Raw genomic sequence first — 16,374 nt, forward strand, 5'->3', positions numbered from 1 at the left:
GGTAGCAAGCGGAGAGCGTGGTGAGAGACAAGCGGCCATCTTTGCATCAGTGCGCATGAGCAATACAATCCCTCCAGAATGCGAGTGCGTCACAGCACATGGGTATGACCGACGCATGCGCAGACTGAATTTCAGCGAAGCAGCCGTTCCTTCAGTGCAAGCTTCGTTAGTATGGGAAAGACATACAAGCAAGCATCCTGGGGACACCCGCGTGTTTGGAGAAACGCTTAATATATGACGAACAACTGGTTTAGTAGGATTATACAGTTAGGCAAGGGTTTTGTATGTGAGCAAGGCGCTTTACATGCGAATCCTTGCTCCATCAATCCCCTCTTTGATGATATTTACTATCATCACCAGATAAAGGAAACAGATGCCAACTTCTCTCATTCATCCACATCACTCATTTGGATTTCAACAAATTTATTGTTGAGTTTTCTTTCAGCTTCTCTATGAGAGTGGTGATTTTTCACCTTTTTGTAGACTTCATTCCTTAATTCTTCTAGTTCTAGTTCATCAATATTTCTCTTCACCCCCCTCTTATTTACTGTACATTTCTTTTTGCATTTCTTGCATTTGCAACAAATGAAAATGATCAATACAATTACGCCTATTACAACTATTGGCATCAGTATTTTCCACAACAGATTTCTACCTAGGTTAGTAAACCAACTACCTATAGAGGAGAGACCTCCAGTCAGTCTCGTCCAGGCACTGTCAACCTCCAATGGTTTGAGTTCTTTTTCCAAATTAGTTATGTTCTTCACATATTGTTTTAATTCGATACTTTTATCAGGAATGTAAGTGCAACAATGTTGCGCTTTCAGCATTCTACAGACTCCGCCCTCTTTTGCTAATAGGGTGTCAAGGGAAAGACGGTTTTGCAAAACCATTGATCTGATCGCAACCATTTCAGTATTGACCATCAGGAATCCAGCAGCAGTGTCCGTTGATAGCCGGTCCACTACTGTAGACAATTTGCAGATTCTATGAGTGTTCAGAACTACCCCCATTCCAGGTATCAGTGCACTAAAAATATCACCTATAATTTCACCTACACTTTCACGTTTACTACGCACTAAGCCATTAGTCTCTTCATCGCTTCCAGCTGCATTATTCACATGGAATATTTTTGGGAAAACAATGCCAAAGTAGCAGCTTCCATACCAGTGATCCGGCAATTTGAAATAAGCCTTGTTCCCACATATATAATATATTCCGGGAAACACAGGTTCTGACCCATTTTTGAAACCCCAACCTCCAAATACCTTGTAATTATGTTCACACTCGCTGGAACCGATGAATACATTGTTATAGTACTCTGACTTTTCCCTATGGATACAAAGTTTCCCCTTTCGTTCAAAATCCAACAATAAGGCAGGATTAGCTTCGCCTTGCGAGGTGTTATCCATGTGCTCAGCCCACCTAGGGACTCTATCTTTTTCGTCATTCGCTTTCTTCTGAAACTTTTCTCTCCTTCTGTCTGCCATCTTTATGAACATCTTTTCCTGTTCATGCAGAGAACAGGTCAGATTAGCTTGTCTTGCTTCATCTAAATCTATGTTGCCTATAGTCAGAAAATATTCTCCCATATAACGGGTCACGTCACTTTTAGTATGTACAAGGTTCAAGTGTCCTCTAATAGGAAGTTCAGAAAATACTACGTCAGCATTTGAATAATAGTACTGCAAAGTGCTCCTATAAAACAAGCTAGCTAATATACTACAGGAAATTCCATAGGTTAAAGGTAGATGGTGATATGTCACGCCTTCAGCCACTGAAGTTGGTAGCTTCATGCAGACATAACAGTCCTCTATTTCCATAGCTTCTACGTAATGTACTAACAAGTTAGCAAAAACATTTAAATGTGTCCTGTTTCTCATTTTGTGAAAGTGTAGTCCATCCTCATCTGGTGCTTCTAAATTAGGTCGTGTGTGTGTCAGTCTTACTTGTTTGTCGCGTCTTTCTAAGCTTCGTGGTGTCTCGGCAGTCTGTACAACCCCTGCGTCTACTGCTTCTGGTTCAGTAGGGGATAAGTTAGGGTTTTTACTAATCATAAAAGGGAGAAAAACTGTTAGTCCTATCCACATTACTATTAACATTGCTATACTACACAAGCATATCTTACAGCAAGTTTTAAGACACCCACATCTGGATCTTCCAGAGACATTCGGATCAGACATTTTTGCTTACAGGTGGCTTTTGCTACCCCTCTTCGTTTCTTTGTACCAGAGGCTCACTTCGGGGCTTTCTCAAGGAGGGTCTTCGTCAGAACTCCGATCAGCGATGGACTCTTCGTCACTGTTGCCACTGTGGTGGGGCTCGTCAATTTCCTCCAACACAAAGTAAGTCCAATCAGGGCTCCGATACAGTCGGTTCTGTTTCTTTACTCTGTCGCTCTTTCTTAGCGATTTGCCTTGGGCTGCCTTTCTTTCACTTTCAGCCCTTTTTCGGTCTTTTAGTTTTTCTTCGACTGTCTTTAGTCTGAGCCTCAGTCTCTTGACGTATCGGGGTGCACTTCTGCCTCCGTGCCTCCCAGTAGTTGAGGAAACTTGGCCTTCTTCGTGCACTCTCTTTACTTTTTGTTGTGGCACCTCTGTTTCCCTGCCTGTCTGACTAGTTCCAGGTCTTTCATCTATTTCTTCCGCCTGGTCCCTAATCTGACCCTGCTCAGATTCAAATCGTACTTGCTTTTTATTTTCAGTTGCTTTTATTTCAGTTGTCTGAGCACGTTGATCTATTTCTATCTGTTCCTGTTCATGCTCTTCGATCTCTTCGTTTTCTTCTGCATGAACGTCAGCTCTAATTATTATCTGTCCCTCTCCAGCCTTTGGAGTTTCAGGAGGAGTTTCGACGTCTTGATCTGACCCTACTTGGCCTATTTCCTGATCAGGTGTACTGTGATTTTCGTTGACCTGACCTTCTTCCTCTATTTCTAGCTCACCTGGACTATCCCACTCACTGTCTAAGTAGGAGTATTTCCTGGTTCGTATTGGATCATGAACCTGGTCGTCGGCGGGGAACCATTCAACGTCTCGACTTGTGCTCGGCAGTTCGATGTCAGCTAGCTCCGGACTTTCCTCCTCGGAAGCCTCTTCAGCTGCGCTGCCTTCAGCTCCAGTCGCGTTTTCTCCAGTTACCCGCTTTGTGTGGCTGGCGTGGATCCACTTCGGTACACCAGCACACTTTACAGCAGTTGTAGTGACGAGGATCACTTGCCGTGGCTTTCCCCACCTTGGTTTCAGGCAACTGCTCCGGGTGTGTTTCTTTAACGCCACCCAATCTCCTGGTTGCAGTTTATGTGCTGGAGTCTTTGGCCACTCGTCTTCAGTCTCTCCAATCTGCTGAGAGAGAGAACGCACTTGGTCACCCAGCTGCTTGCAGTATTCTAATACCATATCATCAGAAATGCTTAGCAGTTTGTGTCCGGGTACCCATGCCTGTCGCATCACTCTTCCCATCAACACTTCATGGGGACTTAGGCCAGTTTTTCTGTTCGGGATACTTCTCAAACTCATCAGCACAAGGGGTAATGCCTCTATCCAGTACATCTTTGTGGAATCACACATTTTTGCCAATCTGGACTTCAGGGTGCCATTTATTTGCTCCACTACCCCAGAAGCCTCTGGACGGTAGGCACAATGCAGTCTTTGCTTCATTTTGAATGCTTTACAGAGTTCTTCTAGGACATCGTTGGCAAAATGCCCACCTTGGTCCGTTTCGATTGTCTCGGGAATTCCGTACCTAGGTATCAACTCCCTAAGCAATAACTAGGCTGTAGTTAGGGCATCATTTTTCTTTGCGGGATATGCTTCCACCCACCTGGAGAATAGGCAAACTATGACTAAGATGTATCTATACCCTTGACATCTAGGCATTGTTATAAAGTCTGCCTGCATTCTGACAAAGGGACCTACTGCCTTTCCGATATTACTCTGTTCTACCACAGTCCTTTTTCCTGCATTGAATTGCTGACACACTAGGCACCTCTGGCAAAGCTTTTCCGCCTGGTTCCTGAACTTTGAATTGCAGAACACCTTGTCAAACACCCGACACATTGCGTCCCTTCCCATATGTGTTGGTTCATGTATCATTCTGACCATGGGGTCTATCAGGCTGTCAGGCAATACAGGCACCTCAGTCGAGTTTACCACCACACCATCATCTCTCAATTTGCATCCCTCTGCTGCCCACCTGCCTTTCTCTTGCCTGTCTGTTGCCTGTTGCAAATCCTTTAATTCTTCCCACGTTGACACATTCTCAAACAACATAAGTTGGCAGCTGGTTCCACCCCACAACGCAATTTGGAGGGACATTTGGTATCGGGCACAAAACTGTGCAATTTGGTCAGCGTACCTGTTACCGGCTGTCACATCGTCATTTCCTGATCGGTGAGCCGCACACTTGACCACAGCCAATTCTTTGGGCAATTGGATAGCTTCCAGTAAGTTATGCACCACTTTTCCATTTCTGATAGGGGTGCCTGAGGAAGTCATGAATTCTCTTTGCAACCACAATTGGCCGAAGTCATGAACAACCCCGTAACAGTACTGGCTGTCGGTGTAAACAGTTATTCTCTTGTTCTTACCCCTCTTACATGCTCTGGTTAACGCGATGAGCTCTGCCACTTGTGCAGATTTCACCTCGCTCAGGTAAGATGCTTCTATGGTTTCCGTCAATGTGACCACAGCATAGGCAGCACACAGATCCCTACTCTCATGTCTTAAACATGAGCCGTCCACGAACATTGTCTTATCCCCATCAAGTAATGCTATTTCACGGATGTCAGGACGGGGCTTAGTACTGAACTCAGTTAAATCGATGCAATTATGTTCCCCTTCCTCTTCAATGTCTACATCCAGAGGAACAGGCAACAGTGTCGCAGGGTTCAGGACATTGCACCGGGAAATGGTCACATTTTCAGCACCAATCAAAATTCTCTCATACTTAGTCAGCCGACTAGGTGTGAGGTACTGGGTCTTAGTTCTAGTCAGTAGGATTACAACAGAATGAGGAACATATACAGTGACGTGATGTCCCATGACAATGTTCTCACTCTGTTCCAGACTGACGCAAGTAGCAGCAACTGCTTTCAGGCATCCAGGTAATCCAGCAGCCACCAGATCTAGGGTGGCCGAAAAATAGGCCACCAGTCGTCTAATTAATCCGTGCTCCTGGGTCAGGACTGAAAGAGCACAATTTTCTCTTGTGTCACAGAATAGCTCAAAGGGTTTAGAGTAATCAGGCATACCCAATGCAGGAGCAGTACATAGACAGTTTCTCAGAGTTACCCAAGCGCTCATGCTTTCACTGTCCCAACTGACGGGGTCTTCTACTCCTTTCTTTGTCATTTTTATCAGGGGTCTTGCTAGAGCCGCAAATCCTACAATCCATTGTCTGCAGTAACCCACAACTCCTAAGAACATTCTCACCTCTTTCTGTGTTCTGGGCAGTTCCATCGCTTTAATTATTTTGATTCTTTCTGAAGTAACTTTCCTGATCCCTTTTTCTATCTGGTGCCCCAGATACTTCACTGAGTTCTTACAAAATTGTAACTTGTCAGGTGACACTTTATGTCCTCCTTTTCCTAGATGATTCAGCAAGGCAATTGTGTCAGTGACACAGTCCGTCTGGGTTTTAGATGCCACTAGCAGGTCATCTATGTACTGTACCAAAACAGACTCTCTTGGCAGCACTAGGGTTTCAAGGCACTTTTTTAGTATCTGGTTGAAAATCGATGGACTTTCGGTGTACCCCTGGGGGACACGATTCCAGACATAGATATGACTGTCGAATTCAAAACTGAAAAGGAACTTGCTTTCGGGATGCAATGGGATGGAAAAGAATGCATGGCACAGGTCGATGACAGTGAACCATTCTGCATTCCAGGGAATCTGATATAGTATCACTGCAGGGTTAGGCACCACAGGACAGCAAGGCACAACAATCTGGTTTACCTTGCGCAAATCTTGCACCACCCGATATTTCCCACTAGGCTTTTTGATCCCAATGATAGGTGAATTACAGGGGCTGCTCATCACTTCTTCTATTATTTCTGCTTCGAGCAGCCTGGTAATCTCAGTCGCTACTCCTGCTTTTACTTCTGCACTCATTTTGTACTGTCTCGTTTTGGGGTATACAGCATTTGTTTTTATTGCTATTTTAACTGGGTCCACATTTGCCATTAAGCCTACATCTTTTCCGGTGAAATCCCACACTTCTGGAACTACTCTTAACTGGAGCTCTTCAGGTAAATCCTCAACTGTTAAAGGTTTAATATCTGAATCTTGTCTGACCAACATCAGCTTGTACAAACCATCTTCATCGGGGGTCTGAATTCCGACGCCTTTTGGTGTGCAATAGATGGTACAATGCATCTTGCACAACAAATTGCGTCCTAGCAGATTCACAGGACTGGAATCACAGACCACAAATCTGTGCATTTCCTTGAAATTTCCTATAGAAACTTCCATTGGTTCAGTTACAGGGGTACTTATTATTTGATTGGAAACACCCACTACTTGGATCGCTTCTCCCGAGAGGGGTAGGTTAGGAACATCCACTGTTCTCACAGTAGATCTAGTAGCACCAGTGTCCAACAGAAAGGTGACGTCTTTTCCTTCAACCTTCCCTTCAATGTATGGTCCAGTCTGGTCTACCGGTAAGGAGGCGCCAAGTACGCACTCCTCATCCTCCCCTCTCAGGCCCCGTCAATCTTGATCTTCACGGAGAAAGGTATCATTTAACAAATACTGTGGAATGATGGCATCTCTTTCATTCTCGATTTCCCATACTTCCGCCCTCTCATTCTGCTGACCCTGATTCTTAAAATTCTGTCTAGGAGCGCGAGGTACTGGAGGTAATTTTACCTGTTGCTGGTTCTTTCTTGTCCCCTCTTTCGGCACCTGTGGATTTAAACCATTTACAGGGGCATTACCGGCCTGCAGGTGTGGACACTCGTCTCTCCAATGCCCTATCTGGCCGCACCCATGGCACGGAAACTTCTTCATGGCCTCTTCCCGACTCATTTTAGCTCGGGGCTTTCCTCCTCCCCCAGCAGTGGCATTCTGAGCATTATTATTAGAAGTCAATTTACTTAACTGTTTTTCCTGCTGTTCAGCTAATTTCACTTGTGCCCACATTACCTTTTCTTTGAGAGCCTTCTTTTTATTTTCGATTTCATCTTCGCAGTATTTTGCATACTTCAGGACATCATCTATGGGTTTTCCCTGCCAACTGATTTTATTATCTCGAATCCATTGTGATATTTCAGGTCTTAATCCTAGCACAAATCTATAACTGAAATGGGTCATGTCTTTCATGTCTACATTATCGATTCCACTGTAAGTCTTGAATACTTGCAGTAATCTTTCATAAAAGGAATGAACAGTTTCATCGCGTTCTTGGGTGGTTCTATCTATTCTGGTCCAATCTGTTTCCTTTGCAGGCACCTTTTTCTTAAGGTACTGTATGACTTGCTCATACTTCCTCTTACTTCAGGTGCGGGAGCTCCTGTTTTCTCATCTCTTGGAAATTCTTCACTGGGCCAATCAATTTCAATTTTACAATCGGTCCATAGGTCTACAGGGACCACAATGTCGAAAAACCCATCCAGGTCTTTCAAGAGACATTTCTGAACTTTTATGAAGCGTTCTACCTGCCTGTACCAATCAACTGGTTTCTCCCGTAATTTCGGGAAGTCATTAGTAAATGACACAATATCCTGTCGGGACCAAGGGACATGGACATATTTCCCTCCCGGGACCTCTCTCATGGGGGACAATTTTTCTGTCGGCTTTACTTCTTTCAACACAAATTCTGAAGCCTGAGACTTAGCCCTGCTGTCTTCCTTTTTCTTTGCCCACCGGGTCCTCCATTTCCCCACCTCTCCCCACTTCTGCAAGAGTTTCAACAATTCCTTTATCTGGATCTGTTTTCCCACCACATTCAAGCTTTCTAAATCTTTGTCTGAAAAGTCTACTCGGTAGGGTTTCTGAAGGATTTTGGAGCGACTAACATCAATTCCCATTTCTGTGGCTGTATCCATTATCCTTTCATGGAGCAACCTAGCATTTCGGGTAAGATTTTTGCTGATAAACAGTAACTCTTCTTCACTGAAAGAGTTCAGGCGTTCAACTCCCACATTTCCAGCCATCATCTCTTCTATTTCTATTCTTAATTTATATATCTCTAATGCTTTTGGCTGGGGAGTGGCCTCCTTTTCCAGCTCCTTGGTCCATCTGTCTAGTTCTTCGGGGGATACTACTGTGGCACTCCTAACCCCAGATGCACCTTCAATCAACACCTCTTTCGGTCTAGTCTGACTTCTTGCCCCCGACATACTAGTCCTAGGCTCTCTAATGGGCAAGTCCATCAGGACCACAGATTCACATTCACTCTCTTGATCATCATCTATGAATACTTCCTTCCTCGGGGGAGGGATGCTAGGAGTAGGCAGTATTGGGGAGATAACAGGAGGACGAGGACTAGCTAGGTCATCTCTATACAGTGGGATAGCTGGACCAATAGTTACTGGAATAGTCAGGGAATCAGGATGGGGATGTATCTGGGCAATGGTTCGAACTAAATCCTCTCGCTGTCTAGCCAGGGCTTCTTTCTCCTTCTCTCGTAAAGCCTTTTCTGCAGAGTGGTCATGCAATACCTGAGGTACTAAGGGAGGATAAATACTGGGAGCAGTCGGAGTGACCAACCGAGGTGGATCTTCTCCGAACGGCTGATAATTTGGGACCGTACATTTCGGTCTGCAAAACCCATCCCCACTACTGACTTTACTGTCTGTACCCGTTCCATCTGTATCACTATCCCTCTGACATCTGGGATACTTTGAAAAAGGGTTTGGAGAATGTACAGATTCTGATTCTGCAACATAGGGAGGCGGATTTTTCATTAACAAATCTTCTAGGTGCTCATCCTCTGAGTCCCCCACGGGCATTAAATGATGGGTCTTTTCTTTACTTTTTCCTTTCCCCTCTGCTAACACCCCCATCATTGGGAACAGACCTTCAGTTATCATGGTTTGCCTCCACTGTTTCATTTTCTGCTCTTTGGTCTGTGCTTGAACCCTCGGATACCATTTACTTATTCCCTTGTCCATCCGGGGTCTATCTCTCTCTAGAGCCTCAATCTCCCATTCTTCTAGGGCTTCGTACTGGGTCAATCTAGGTCTAGGATGTAATTCATTCATGCGGGTCCTTAAGTTAAACAGAACCCGACCATTAAATGTACCTTCAACAGGGAATGCTAGGACTCCGTCATCTTCAGTATACTTTGCCCAGTTTTCTAACCAGACACAGGTGTGGTACCCTTTATCAAACATCATGAAAGAGGCAGGGGTATTTGGCGGGGGAATGAGCACGCCTTCCCTCGTTCTAATGGGCTTGTCAGTTTTGAAAAAATTCTTTATTTTATCAGAAAATGTCATTTTCCTTTTTACCCCATACATCTTGTGTGGTCTACCTCGTATAAGCTGATCCTTATGAAATCCTAGGTACTTTGGATTTGGTATAAAATCTGGATACCACATGCAACTTTCCAGACTCGCTTCTAACTCGGCTTGATTAATTTTGTTTACCTTTGTGCTTCCAATGCTAGTGCGAATTTTATGTCGTAACACCCAATCAACGCAGAGAACACAAAAGATCCTTAACCAATGGGTGCGCGGCCTTTCCGCAAGACAGAGTCTCACGCTTCGGCACTCACCCCTCCTTCACAATTTCAGCTCCTTACACACCCGCTGTTTTGACCAATACCAGCGCGGCACGGAGTGACGTCAGAGCAGCTTTCCGACCGACTCCCTCCTTCACAAGGTAACGGAAACTTTTTACTCTCCCTAAAGTGCGAATGCAGATTTTAGTCAACAACACGCAACGTTTGCCACTATGTCTGAGTGTTCTAAAGAGATAAAAGAATTTTCTTTCACTACTAGTAAACCACTTCTGTCTACTTTTCATTCACTCCGGATAGACTTCTTTGCCTAACCTTTTACATACGTAAAATAGAACCTGTTATTCCCCTGACTTATCCGCTTCTTCCTGGGATATATACTAAGTCAGGCTTTCACCAGCGGACTAATTTACTTACCATTCAAGCCTCGGAGACCCTACTACTTCTTCCGTATGCGACCCTTACTAGGTGATATCGCAATGAAAGTTTTATAAAGGACTCGTAGCTATCATTTACTTCAGATACAAACAAAAAGGTCCTAATTAGTGCTTCCAGTTATCCTTAACCCTGCACTAATGACTCAAACCAGTGACTTCAACAGCTAACCGGATTCTGCTCACCGTTAGCTAAATACTTCCCCGGGGATTCGGACTACACTAAACATTTACAAACAATTTTCGGTTAATATAACATTTATAGCAGCAATGCAAAATCATGTACATTTACATATAAATCTTTAAAACATTTCAAAATATTTGAACCAATACAGTGGAAAATCAGCAGCACATTTTATTTTCACGGTTTGTTTATCAACTAACCTGTCTACCTAATCTAACTAGTCCAAACCATCCTCTGGTTACCAGAAAATTACTGATAGAGCGCGCAGTCCACCCGGGTCACCGAGATCACCAATTGCTTACACGCACTGGGCCCTGGCGTGCAAATTCAGATACAACAATGACATTTGGGTGAACCGGGTGATGATCACTTTTGTTTCTCCTCCTGCACGCTTCTATGAGCAATTAAGGTTTGGTTTCACCTCTGCTTACCATGCACCTGACTTACCACAGGCACAATTCTTATGACAGATCTGGAGCTATCAGGGAAATAGTAGACAGGGCCTAGGAACAATACTCTTTATAATCAGTACATACTTATCCACAATTTCTGTAAAATGACCACAGACACCTGAGGATGTTCAAAGCTTTATATAGAAGTTCAAAGAGAGTATGACAAGGCAATAAGTGATATGCAGAGTAATGCGTCAAACATCAAAATCAAAACCATTAGGTAACTATGAATTAACACTAGGACCATTGAGTATATGGGAAGACTAAAGGTAGGAATTTTTAGAACAGAACTAGTCACTGCAACTTTATACTAAGACCTAGGACATGGATGGGACCTAGAACATGTACTTATCCTAAGTGCTTTAAACTATTCTTACTAAGTTCACCGCAATCATACTAAAGGAAAGGGAAAAATCGGAACATACTAATAAACATAACAGTTTGGCAATTCTCTAAAGGTGGGGAGAGAAGTGGAACAATTCTAATAAACAATTTGCATAAAACTTGCTTTAAAGGTGATAGAGCAATATCACAGGCAAGAGTGCTTTATTAAGAAAATGGAGAGAGAGTGAGAGTGAGACGCAAACCCACAGACTGATAATTACCTAATTCAGAATGAAGACCAACCCTGGCCGCGGGTCAGTTGGAAGGACGGGGACAAGGACCCTCAGAAAAGGAATGCCAGAATGCAAGCAGGTACAGCTCACGGGCAGTCAGGACAGGATACCCCTCAGGATTTGGGATCAGGACTGGGCTCACCAAGGTACGACCAACACCCACAGCTTCGGAAGCAACGCCTGCGTTACCCCTCTCTGCAAGTAATCCGCCAGTAACCCCGATTGTTTTTTTTTTTTCGTATTTCCCAGCAAAGTGCTTCGCCAGCACTTAGGACAATTTCCACCCCTTAGGAGTTTGTGGAAAGTATGGACAGAGTGCTCCGCAGCACTTCAGATTGAGCACCTATAGAGTTCGTAGGGTCAGTGACAGGTCTGCTACTCGGACAAGTCGGACAATTTTCCTAAGCTAAACTAGGGCAGTTATACTGTTTTGGGGTCCCTCAGACCACCCACTAATGTTGCAAGTGACAGTTTCCCACATTATGATTGGTCAGGAGAGGTGGTGCGGTCATTACCACCTCCTAGAGTTCGGCTTTCCCATCATTATTATTCAATTTTGCACACCCGCCCCTTGGGTTCACGTTCCCAGGCATAGGAATACAGAATACAATACAAGTGTACAGCATATAGCAACAGTGTTTAACAGTTCAAGGTGCAATACTGCATCTTCGGGATGGGTTCTCAGGCGCATCGAGCTTCAGGAGCCAGCTGGCTTGTTTTAGCTTCTGCGCAGTGAGGATTCTCGCAGGTCACATGATAGGGTTCAGAGGAGCCTCAGCATGGCGTCGCTCATGTATGCCCCAGCCCACAAAGACGCGGTACATGAAAAGTAAGCGAGAACAAATTAATATCACACATAAAATGATCACACTGTATACCATGATGAAATTCTAAACATCCCTTATTTTATAATGACTATAGCATTACTGTTTAGTGCGAAAAGACAGATAGGCTGAAGCAGCGGTAGCAAGCGGAGAGCGTGGTGAGAGACAAGCGGCCATCTTTGCATCAGTGCGCATGAGCAATACAATCCCTGCAGAATGCGAGTGCGTCACATCACATGGGTATGACCGACGCATGCGCAGACTGAATTTCAGCGAAGCAGCCGTTCCTTCAGTGCAAGCTTCGTTAGTATGGGAAAGACATACAAGCAAGCATCCTGGGGACACCCGCGTGTTTGGAGAAACGCTTAATAAATGACGAACAACTGGTTTAGTAGGATTATACAGTTAGGCAAGGGTTTTGTATGTGAGCAAGGCGCTTTACATGTGAATCCTTGCTCCATCAGTTCCATCTAAAAGAATAGCAGATGGTCAGCTTCTATTCTGGGACCGAGGATGCTGATGGAAAGTTCAGCACTTCCAGAATGGAAGTGCATCAGGCAGGCATCAGATCAAGATCTTTCAATCTCGTCTGGCATATTTAAAGGCTGCAGTGGGCCTGGAACTATTTTCAGAGTTGTGGTTCTGCCATCAATGCCGAGTGACTAAAATCATAGGGTTTGGGAAAATTCCAGGGGTAGCACAAAATTCAAGTGTCAAAACAAAATGACCTACAACCATTCAGCAGGAAAGTGGTATGGTTGTAGTATGTAGATGGTGGGGTTGCCTTTTTGAGCACACTTTCACAAATATATCACTAGAAGATGGCCCAGGAGTGCACTATCCTTCGCAAATCGCACATTTCCATTGAAATGGCCGCAGAATTTGCATATTCATGCAATACTACTGATAAAATTATAGAGCATTAAGATGATAATGTGTGGAAAATTGATTTATTTAATACTTCTGAGTTGGAGATAAATACTTCATTTGTTCTTTCCCAACAGCTAATTTATTTTGAAATATTTGTACCATTTATTTACATTTTATTGTGTCACCTATGTGTTTACATCCTGCAGCCTTTCCTTTCAGACTCCCTGCGCTACACAGCACTAATGTCTTAGACTTCCCATTATGAAATGTGTTTAAATATTTCAAGCCTACACATTCACAATGACTTTATAAACTGTCCTGCGTTCTCAGATTTGCTTTAAAATGCTCCATTTGCCCATTCTTGTTTTCAAACGTTTCTCAGGGAGAAACCCACTCACCCCAATATGATGGTTGGACTCACTCAATTCATTCATGCTGAAACACTCATAACCTACTGTTACGCCTCACCACTTACAAATGTCTCTAGCCGCCATTGCTTTTCGGGGGGGGGGGTTTGATATGGGTGGCCCCTGGAGTTTCCTTTGCACTGAAATATATGGAGGCAGGCGTTGAGGGTACATACATACTAGAGCAGGGCACTTTAGATGGACAGGAGATAGTAATCCTGAATTCTTATGGTCCCACAGTGGATGACCTGGTTTTCTATGCCACATTGAGAAATATACTGTCCCCTGTAGTGAGGGTAGATGCCTTTTGGGTGGGAGACTAACTGTGTGATTGACGAAGGACTGGACCACCACCCTCCCCGACAATTGATTAACCAAGAATGACGGATAGCTTGGCAGAAGTGATGGCACAGCTGGGGTTTGGAAATGTTTGGCGGGACACACACCTCAGGGAAACGGGAATACACCCTCCACTCAGCCACACATGGAACATATAGTAGGCTATATAGGATCTTAGCACCACATCAGATAGCACAATGAAAATACAAGAGACTACACACTTGCTAAGATACATGTCAGATCACACACCAGTGGCATGCGAGTTCCGGTGGGGGAGGAGGCCCCGGACCCCCGATTCCTGGAGTCTCCCCTCAGAGATACTGCAAGACTGGGTAGGAAAAGAGACTATGGCAAAGGCACTGGGGGATTACATTTATTTAAATTAGACCATGGTGGGGGGGCGTGGCTAAGGCGCCGATTGAGATGGCCGCCTGACGGATCCGCTCTGCCGCATCGGGACGCATTTAGGGCGTTCTAATGCGTTTTCCACCCACCTCCTTCATGTACATTGACCGCATCCTGTTTCGGAATGCCTGGGATCCTTGGTGAGCTGATTTATAGACTTTAAAGCCTCACGCTTCATTGCCTTTTCTCCGCCGCATCTGCTCCCTCCAGACGCCTGCAATTTCACTTTGGATTCCGCGCATACCGCTACTCCGGTTACCAGCGCGCTCACAGGAATGCTGTCTGCTAATTGGAACTCCATTTTTTCTTCATAAAACCTCCTGACTTCTCTACCGCTCAGTTTACCGGCAGCGAGAACACATTTTGACTTATTATCAGCATGTTTGTCTGGGCTCCTACTTTTGCTGTACTTGCCTCCTCGTAATCTACGCCATTTTAGGTGAATGCCTCGTTTTTTAAGTCAGCAATTTCATTCTTTGAAGAGCTTACTCTCCACATGAGTACATTGGCAAACTCATAAGTTTCCCCAATTCTACTGTGAACTGCTCCTTTTCATATAAATAAAGGAATTAACCTATGACTCTCTGCTATGTTTGTCTTTTGAAGATGGCGCCATTTTAAGTGAGATCTCGTCAACTTGGACTTTTACTGCGCAAAATGATGTCTGCATCTCTATCTTTTCTATCCCTTTATGAGACCTAATGACTTTGTTGCTCTATATATGAGGACGTTTGAGTCTTTTTCATTGTCCCGCCTGATCATATCCCTCATATTTATCTTTTAGCAATATCTGTGAGCAGTTCACTTCTGCATAAAATTTATTTAATTGTTTTTCCAAACATGCTTGTCTAAAGGATTACCCTTTCCAGAGTCCTCTTCGCATGGTCATACATAACTTCATATTAATTATCGAGCAGAGAGTTATCGCTTTACCTACCTGCATTACCACTGTGCTTCGCTTACTCTATGTTTTTCAGGATCTGCGTTTTATGGGAAAGCTGCGCAAACCAAAGTTTGTTTTTGTTCCATCGACTCTTTCATCTTTCTCAACTTCAGAATCCTCTTCTAACGTAGATCAAATGGCTGGGATTGCTTCTAATCGCTCGTCCGCGACACAATCTACTTCAAGTAAATCCTCTCCGCCCACTACACCATCTAAGTGTTTAAAACATGATCCTCCATCTCCGGAGAAAACTTAATCTCCCATCTCTATGGAGTTACTTTTAGAGGAAATACGTGCATTACGCCCTTTTGTGGAGAAGACCAACAGCAAAATGCAATATCTGGAGGAGAAATGGTCTACCATGGAAAGTAGAGCATCTTCGGTGGAGCAGCAAGTTTCACAGGTACAGGTTAATTCTCAGCGAATTTCTTCATTGGAAAAGTCCATTCTCACCCTTCAGCAACATGCGGAGGACTTGGAAAATAGAAACAGGAGGAATAGCTATGTATATATGGTGTGCCAGAATCCTTGGAAGGTGATGACCCAGTGTCATTCTTCTCTTCCTTTCTTCCAAAACTTCTTGATATGCTATCAACCACTTCTCTCAACATTCAAAGGGCTCACAGACTTGGTCCGCGTCTAACGTCTTCAACAGCTCCAGCTAAACCTTGTGGTGTCATCATTCTCTTTTTGAGATTTACAGATCTTCTTTCATTCCTTTCTGCAGCCAGGTCTAAACGTCAGATCTCCTGGTTGGGTCAGAAGGTGTTTCTGTCCCAAGATGTTTCCAATGCTACTGCATTTAGAAGGAGAGACTTCCTGAATCTTCGCGCTCCTCTTCGCTCTCTTGGAGCTAGATATGGTTTATTTCACCCATTTCTTTTCAAAGTTACCTTCCAAAACCAAACATGGACCTTTCACGACCCAGTGGAACCTAGAAACGTTATCCATATACATACTACTAATGACATGGACACTACTAATTCTCCTAATGGCTGAACATGTAACTTTTCTTTTTTCCTTACAGGATACATGTTAAAGTCCCTGCATTTCTTTGTTCCTGTTACTAAATAATCTTACATTTTGATGTTACTCAAGTAGAGTTCACATGGTTCCATTGATGTTCCTTTTTTCTTTTTTCTTTCTGTATGTTGAGCTGGTGTTCTTCTTCTTCTCCTTATATTCTATTCTGATGTTGATTGTCTTTTTTCTTCA

This window comes from Lissotriton vulgaris, chromosome 6 (assembly GCF_964263255.1).
Source record: "Lissotriton vulgaris chromosome 6, aLisVul1.2, whole genome shotgun sequence".
NCBI lineage: Eukaryota > Metazoa > Chordata > Amphibia > Caudata > Salamandridae > Lissotriton > Lissotriton vulgaris.